Genomic DNA, 8,913 nt, shown 5'->3' on the forward strand with positions numbered 1-8,913 from the left:
TAATAAATATGGCATGTTCAGGATTCAACTTCTACTTTTGCTGTGACATGTCTACAGAGTTTTATGTTGTCTTGTATGTCAATTTTAAAAACTGTAAAAGAAAAGTATCTGCTTAGTCATGCGCTGACAAGGTATCTGAATGAAAGAGTGGAACTGAGGTAACAGAATGTGAGACAACTGCAGTTGTAACAGAGTTCTTTTCAGGGGGGAGGGAGAGTAGAATGTCTAAACTCCCAGCCCACAGGCTGGATGAGTCAGGTGCTGCCCACGCCCACACCCGGTTTAGCAAAGGGGTAGCATCAGACCGTGTTACTATAAGGCAACTGGCAGATCCAGTATAAGAAATACTGATAATGTGATGGTCATTTCAAAAAATTCTTGCTTAGCGAGCATCTAGAAGCCAAGAACAACATACATGCCAAATTTCAGGTTTGTAGGCTTTGCAGTTCTGGAGATTTCATGATGAGTGAGTGTTATTTGGCTTTTATATATACAGTATATAGATTGTCAGTTGTTATTTGTTTTGTACTAAGTGCAGCTTCTGAGTAGCCTTAAAAGGCAGCTCCTTGTAAATTGCACAACAGTTGTCAACCATGAGACAATGGGTCAGGGGTGGGTTTCAGTTGGCGTTACTGCTGGTTCGCTTGTGCCCGCTGCTCATGTGTGTACGTGCATGCATGCACAGTTCAATGGAAATTGTTCTGTGCATGCGCAGAACTCAAAAAACGATGGGGACAGCAACCGGGGAACCAGTTTGGGGGCATGGCCAGCCTGGGTCACTGCTGATTCTGCAACCTAGGCCAGCATACCACTACCAGCTTGGTCAAACCGGGCCAAACTGGTAGGAACCCACCTCTGCAATGCGGGCATTGAAATTGTTTTAAGAGCATAATCCAGGAAGGCCATAAATGAATTCATATTTATGACCCTCTCAAAAGTGATCCACAGAAGTTTTAAAAAAAAATTCTGAGAGCATGTGTTGTTGAAGGGTAGGGCTCTATTTTGTGCTCCCTGAAACTTTCTTAAGTAGTCTCTCATTTACTCTAATAGCCAGAACTGCAATTCTAGCTGACATTTGTGCCAATTTACCACTCATTATATTTTTTCCAAGAAGTGGGAGAAGTGTCAGCTCCAAAAAGCACTTATTTTAACTGTCAGAGAAAAATTCCTCCTGCAAATTGATGGATTAGTGACCTCTGCCATCCTTCTAATCTTTACCATCTCACCTGGGCAAATACTGGTGTATTGACATTGGATTGCTGCTTAAACTCTTTGGGTAATTACGTGTCAATCAGCAAGGTTTCATCAGCTATTTTAATTTGCTGGTGCTAACAGTTCTGTTCAGCATCTTAAATTATTGGAAGAAAAAAGCCCCTTTTTTTTGATACAGTCGGTCACTTGTTTCATTTGGTAGATTTTATAAGTCATATAGGTAAATTATTGTTCTTTTATTGTGTTACAACTGGTACTCTATACAGGAATGTTTTGTTGTCACTGAGCCCTATTGGCCTGCTTCATAATAACTTGGAGACAGGCATATAATCCAGTGGTGAAATCCTCTGAAGTCTGCTACCGATTCAGTGAGTCTGCTACCGAGTGCACACTTCGCACGCTTGCACGCATGAGGCACGCCCGCACAGCACTAAAAAGGAACATTTTGAAGCCTTCCGAGTCTGCAAAAGTAAATAGAATAGTGAAGGGGGAGGGGATCCGCTGTGCCATGTGATTTAGATTAGTTAGCAGGAAATCCAACGATTCTAGCTAATATAAATCGCATGTCACAGCTGATCGTCACCCAGCTGATCATTGGAAATACCAGTTTGCCCAAACTGGTAGCATTTTTTACTACTGGTTCGGGCAAACTGGTCCGAACCAGTAGCATTTCACCCCTGATATAACCTCTAAAATCTTGTAATGGTATGTTAGAAAAAACTTGGGGGGAACAAATGCAGATAAGAGAAGACATCGCTTGCAGCTGCAAAAAGGGTGGGGAAAAGAGACTTAAAAGGGATCCTCCCTAATTTCTCAGGCTGTAAAGGAGATGACAGGGGATTTGTACTTTCAGACTTTCAGCAAGCTTCTGTTAAAGGAGCTTTAACCAGGCATCATGGTAATTTCAAGTAGTCCTCAACTTACGACCACAATTGAGTCCAAAATTTATGTTGCTGAGCGAGACAGATGTTAAATGAATTTTTCTCCATTTTATGACCTTTCTTGCCACAATTGTTAAATGAACCACTGCAGTCGCTAAGTTAGTAACACGGTTAAGTGAATCTGGCTTTCCCATTAACTTTGCTGGTCAGAAGGTCACAATCCAGGGTCAATGCAATCATCATGAGTCAGTTGCCAAGGGTCTGAATTTGGATCACATGACCATCAGAATACTGCAATGGTCGTGTGAAAAATGATCATAAGACACTATTTTCAGTGCTGTTGTAACTTCAAATGGCCACTAAGGGAACTGTTGTAAGTAAACTTTTCCCCCCATTTTAACCATGTATTCGTTTGAAATGTTTTGAAAGTTGCAACATTTTAAAACCATGTTAAATAAACACCGGAATCCTCAAAACATGACAAGTAGCTTGCCTTCCTAGACATAAAATAGAATTAAGAAGTTATATAAACAAAGATAGGGCCTGTATCCCTTGCGATTATGAACAAAGCTATTTACAAAGCACTGTTACAGACCTTTTGTTATTCAATTTTGCTTCTTACCGGGATAAAGGAATATATCATCCCCAAATGAGCAATACCATAATTTAATCAGGCGATCTGACTGAAATAATATACAGTGAGAGGAGAGTTCAAATAATGTGTGACCAACAGCAAATCCCTATGATTAAATATCAGGGCCAGACATCATATGGGAAAAGAATTTAACCCCCAATTTAATAATCTCATTTAATAATGAAAGGGAGGTACGAGAGAGAGAGAGACAATAAATGTGAACAGAATATTTAAAACCCATGCCACATTGTGGGCTTTTTTTTAAAGGTCAAGAAGCACATTTGGTGTTTATGGGAAAAGAAGATGGCTCTGTTCCATGCCTAAAGGACTTCTTATGAAACCAAAGGGCTAACTAATAAGAAACATAATTATTAGCCGATTGCAGGCCTGGCAGAATAGGCAGCAAGAGCAAGCTGAGTTTACAGGCTGACTGTTAAATCAGGGAATTACTCTGCTGAGTAACAAGAGGGAATGTTAATGCGGACAAGATGGTACTTAAAAACTATTATTAATAATTTAGAATTCAGAAAAATTACATGGCACACATGGTAGCACTGCACTTAGTTCTTTTAGGATATATCCTTTGTGAGACCAAATTGCTTTAGGATGTTTTGATGTTATTGTATTAGAATTATGTTTCATGTAAGTAGGGACAAAATACTGGGAATGCTGTGGCTCAGTGGCTAAGACACTGAACTTGTCGATCAGAAAGGTTGGGAGTTCCGCAGTTCGAATCCCTAGTGTCATGTAACGGAGTGAGCTCCCATCACATTGCCCCAGCTTCTGCCAACCTAGCAGTTCAAGAGCAGATAAAATGCAAATAGAAAAATAGGAACCCCATTTGGTGGGAAGGTAACAGCGTTCTGTGCACCTTCGGCATTTAGACATGTTGGCCACATGACCACGGAGATGTCTTTGGACAGTGCTGGCTCTTCAACTTTGAAATGGAGTTGAGCACCGCCCCTACAGTTGGGAACAACTAGCATATATGTGCAAGGGGAACCTTCTTTACCTTTACCTTTAGGGACAAAGTGTGTTTCTAAGAGAGGCAGAAACCCTTTTTAGCCTGAAGATTGCATTTTTTCCAGGGCTAATTTGAAATGAGGAATACCAACTGCTAATGGAGCCAAACTTAGTGGGAGGTTCAAGTGGAAGGACCAATTCATACCTTTCCACAGGGCATAAGGAGGACTCTTTCTATTTCCAGCTCCCGCCATTTCCCTGAATATTTCCTCTTCCATTTATGTCTGTATTACCTTGCCTACATACTATACAGGAGAGATTGCATCAGATAATTCTGGGGCATTGGAAGGGAAGGATGAATTAACTCATCAGATGACTTCTATTCCCCAAAACTATATATGCACACCACATAACCATCTGGTTCCTTAAAAAACTTCCATTCTTGCCAATGAAGCTTTCAAAATATCCTCAGTTGTTAAGAGAGGCTTCTAAACCAGTGGATTGGATTCTCCTATTGACCCCAAATCTACAGGAAAAATTGATACTAAATCTGTGTAGAGAAAACCCTTTCTCAAGAGATAGGACCAAACTTTGATTGGTGTTGATAGCCAGGTTAATCACAGCCCACATTTTGATTGATGAAAGTTGTCTTAGTGAAGATTTTTTTACATAGCTATATTTGAGCTCTGGCAAAATCAGATTTTATTTTTGAATTTATAAGATATGTATGGAGTAACTCTGGATAGCTAGCAACAACTGAACAAATAAAAACTTTCCCTTTTTATGACTCTATAATCCCTTAATTCAGGGTAGAGTTGGAGCAACTGGATGGAGCTGAGGGTTTATCAGCCAGATGCCCTTCCTGACACCACATGGAGTTCACAGCAAATATTTTTCTTTGTGCTCTAGCAGACATGTGAAGGGTGTTTTGTGTGGATAGGATTTCACAATAATTGATATTTATACTCAGAATTATAGCTATAGCTACATATGTTATATGATGCCATCAGTAATATAACAATAGAGTTATCAGTTACATCTGCTCAATCTTATCAGCTCCAAGGTTTGGTTTCATGAGCAAAATTCAAGAATTTCACCTTCAAAAATGAAAAGGTGACTGGGTGGAGGAATTAAACTGGAAAAAAAAAAACATTTTAAAAGTCTTTTTTAAAAGACTCTTAGCAGGGTTTCTTTAATTTTGCTGAGAAGACAACAAAAGTCTAATTAGATTGCCATCTAGTGGAACTTTTGCACCTAAAAGACTGAGCACTCCGTGTGGCCGCCCTGTCATTCTTTTCCTTACCAGGAACAGGAAAACCTTAAATTTTAGATGCACTTAATATTCCACCTTATGCTAGCTATCAATATTTTGCAAAAAAGTTTCTTAATAGAGACTTTTAAGACTTGTGGACTTCAACTGCCAGAATTCCCCAGCCAGCATGAATTCTGGGAGTTGAAGTTCACAAATCTTAAAGTTGCCAATTTTGGAGATCTCTGTCTTAATGCACTGAAAGACTTTTCCAGTCCACCTTAAGATACACTCTCAGCAGTGTTTCAACTATTAAGCTAGAGGGACCTTAGCGGCAGCTCCAAATGCCCATGTGGCAAGTCCCCAGAGTCTCTCCAAACATTGTCCCCAAATGTTCAATGAGGAAAGTTATAAATGCATGAGTAATTGAAATATCTGTTAGTAGTTAAATAATATTCAGGGGTATTTTTTCTTTTAGATCCTGACATATATTCTTTTGGGGTATAGCCTGCAGTAACCCAATTGAATAGCCAAGGGACTCTTATGTAAGTGCGCCTGTTGGTAGCCAATAATGAATTAATGCCTGTTCATTTGGATTGAACCAGTGAATCATTAAAAACAAAAACCGGACTAAACCGTTTACCCAGAAATAGGTCTTTGTAGCAATCTGGGTCAATTCTCAGAACAAGGTTCTAAGCCCAACCCATAATGTGTGTGGAACTTTGGTTTTGTTATCCATTGGGAAAGATAATATGAAGCTTGAAGATGGATTTTGTGTTTTGCACATGGCTGTTTCCACAGAGATTGCTGTCAACAAGGCTTCCAGTCTCTCTAATCATAATAGTCGAATTGAATATGGGACATTGCATTATCTGAAAAGCTCTCAGAGAAAATTAAATCAGCATTTAAGGCATTGGGAGCAGAATGGCTTCTGTTTTTGTAATGCTGTGCTCTCCTTTTGTTTTTATACATACAAAAAGAGCTTCCCATCATATAATAGCATCTGTAAGTAAAATGTAAGGCAAGAACTGTAGTTGCTTCTCAATGATTAGAAATGTAGATGTTCTGACATTTTTTCAGGAAGAATGACCAAAAAAAAAACCCACATCACTATATCATTTTATATTCATTTTTCCATATATATTGTATTTTATAGTCATATCTAATTTACATTGCACTTATTTTTTGCATTTTTGTTTGCCTTAAAAACAAATATCAGTGGCTGATCTAATTTTCTTGGGGATGGGAAAGAGAGAGGGAGTTTCCATGCCACAATAAAAATGTTGCTGTTGAAAAATCTCTCTCATAAAGACAACTATTCATGAAACAGCTACCGTGGGCATCGAAATTGTTTATCAACCCGTGAGCTAATTTCCTTGAATGCTCTTTGGTCCACCAGTAGGATGTTTGAAGGCTCCAAAGGTCTTCTTCTATGGATAATTATAACACAATTTATTTCTCATTTTGCATAATTTTGCTTATCCTGAACAGGATTAGAATGATGAATCTGTCTGTCTGTCTGCTTGCCTGCCTGCCGAAATGTCTAGCAATAAACATTTCAGTTCTTTTTGCAATCAGAAGATATTATGAAAATATATACACATAAACTTTTTTCTGAAATTGTATAAACATTTCCATCTTTTCAGTGCTTTAGAAATAATGCCTCCACTATATTTATTTGTACACTTGACACTAAGTAATTGTGGCATGCATTTTTTCATGGTTCAGCAAGAATATGTTGAGAAAAGAAATCAAGTAAAAATTGATGCAATCATGACATTTATCTTCATTAGTTCTAACGTATCTACAAAATTTACTGCAAATTGCTTTAGTGCATAATCAATTGAGGCAAATCTATTGATGATGGAGGCTGATAATATTCCAAGGATTTGTTGGCATAAATATTTGTAAGGCTTCTTTTCAGAATAAAGTTTGACAGCGACTTGTAATTATTCTCCTTCCATACAAGAATGTTTTGAACAGATTGACCACAATTCAGTAAAAAATGAACACCATTTAAACTTCAATTTATTTGGAACACAATTTGCAGAAGCATCAAAATCATATGGTATAAATATTATTGGCTGAACTGTGTCCTTATAAAATAAATTTATAGCTAGGAATATGTAAGTCACAACCAGGTTGATATTCCATTTCAGTATTACGTTTGTGGTAACACATAGAATAAGTTTTAATATCTTTTGAATCCCCTTTGGATCTTTAGGGAAATATTTGCACTCAAATTACTAAATAGATGGTTGGGGTGTGTGTGTGTGCGTCTGTGTGTGTGTGTGTGAGAGAGAGAGAGTGTGTGTGTTAAATTCTGTGTAAACTCTTCCATATCCCACATCCCAATCCCAAATCAGAACACCCAATTCTTTTTGAAAAGTCATTTGCAGAAATGCTAATCGTTTATTCTTACTGCCATTTTCTGAATGGATTGCAAAACATTCTCTTAAAAAGAGTAAAGAGTTCCACTAAATCAGAAGCAATTTTTCCTGAAGATAAAATAATACATAAGACATTGCTTTAATTTCATTCCCAATGAGGCATCTTGACAACAAGCAATGCAGTTCTAAGTATAATATCTTAGCAGATACATCACCTACTAACTGTTTCATCTCAGCTGGCATACACCAGTATCTGGTTTTATTTTTATATTTTTATTCCACCTTTATTATTTTTTTAAATAAATGTAGGTGGCACACATACTCAATGGTCTTTCCTCCTATTTTCCTCATAACAACAACCTTGTGAGGTGGGTTTGGTTGAGAGAGAGTGACAGTCCCAAAGTCTCCCAGACAACATTCATGTCAAAGGAATGACTAGAACTCTCTCAGTCTTCTAGTTTCTAAGCCAGCATCTTACTCACTACTCCAGTGGTTCCCAAACTTGGCAACTTTAAGACTTGTGGACTTCAACTCCCAGAATTCTCCAGCCAGCTCTGCTCCAGCCAGCTCTGCTGGCTGGAGAATTCTGGGAGTTGAAGTCCACAAGTCTTAAAGTTGCCAAGTTTGGGAACCACTGCACTACTCCAAACTGGCTCTCTGGATGTAATTGACATAGAAATTCCAGGGCTGTTGACCTAACCAGGAAAATTAAAAATCCCCAGAAGACAGTGACAAATCACCTCTATGGTCTTCTGAAGAAAATGACATGGATGCAATCACCAAGAGTCAAATTCAACTTGAGGTTATTTATTTTAGAACTGCAGAAACTATTGGCCAATTCCATAAACTGAATAAAAAAAATTAAAGGCATAGCTCTGAACCTAACTATTCAGAGGTCTCACCAACTTCAGTTGTCTCACAATTAGTCTCCAACCTTCCTGAAATGGAAAAGCTGAAGGGGAATGCTATTAATGCTCTTACTTGTGTGGCAGTTGCACCGAGCAGGCAGAAGGCAGTACAAATATATATGGAGCAGAAGTAAAATCAGAAATCATAGGGCAAGGGTATCAAACTTGATTTCATTGAGGGCCACATCAGGGTTGTGTTTGACCATGGGGGGGTGGAGGTAGTGTGATTGAGATGGGTGTTGCCAGGGTGGGTGTAACCAGCTTGACATCACTTGTCAAAGCTCCATTTTTGGCTGTGACAGCCTCCTGCAGTCCTCTGCCAGTGAACGGGCACCATTTTTGGCTGCGACAGTCTCCTGCACTTCTGCCAACAAAAACAGAGTCCGGGTGAGCTGTACATGCCCCAAGCCCCAAGTGCCATTTTTGCTGGCAGAGATGTGCAGAAGACCGGCATGGCCAAAAACGGACTCGGAAGGGCCACAAAGGCCGGTCTTTTGCTGTTTCCAGGACGGTCCTGCGGGGCAGATCTAAGCACTCTGTGGGCTGGGTGTGGCCCACGGACCTTGTGTTTAACACTCTTGTCATAGGGAGAAGTAGAATGAAAGGAAGAGAGTACTAGGCTAGGAGTGATTAGTCAAAATGCTTTCTTGAATTTCTTAAATAGTTGTGTTAATGA

This window comes from Thamnophis sirtalis, unplaced genomic scaffold (assembly GCF_051295495.1).
Source record: "Thamnophis sirtalis isolate CommonGarterSnake01/CBP01778 unplaced genomic scaffold, rThaSir2_p1.2 scaffold_6, whole genome shotgun sequence".
Taxonomy (NCBI): Eukaryota; Metazoa; Chordata; class Lepidosauria; order Squamata; family Natricidae; genus Thamnophis; species Thamnophis sirtalis.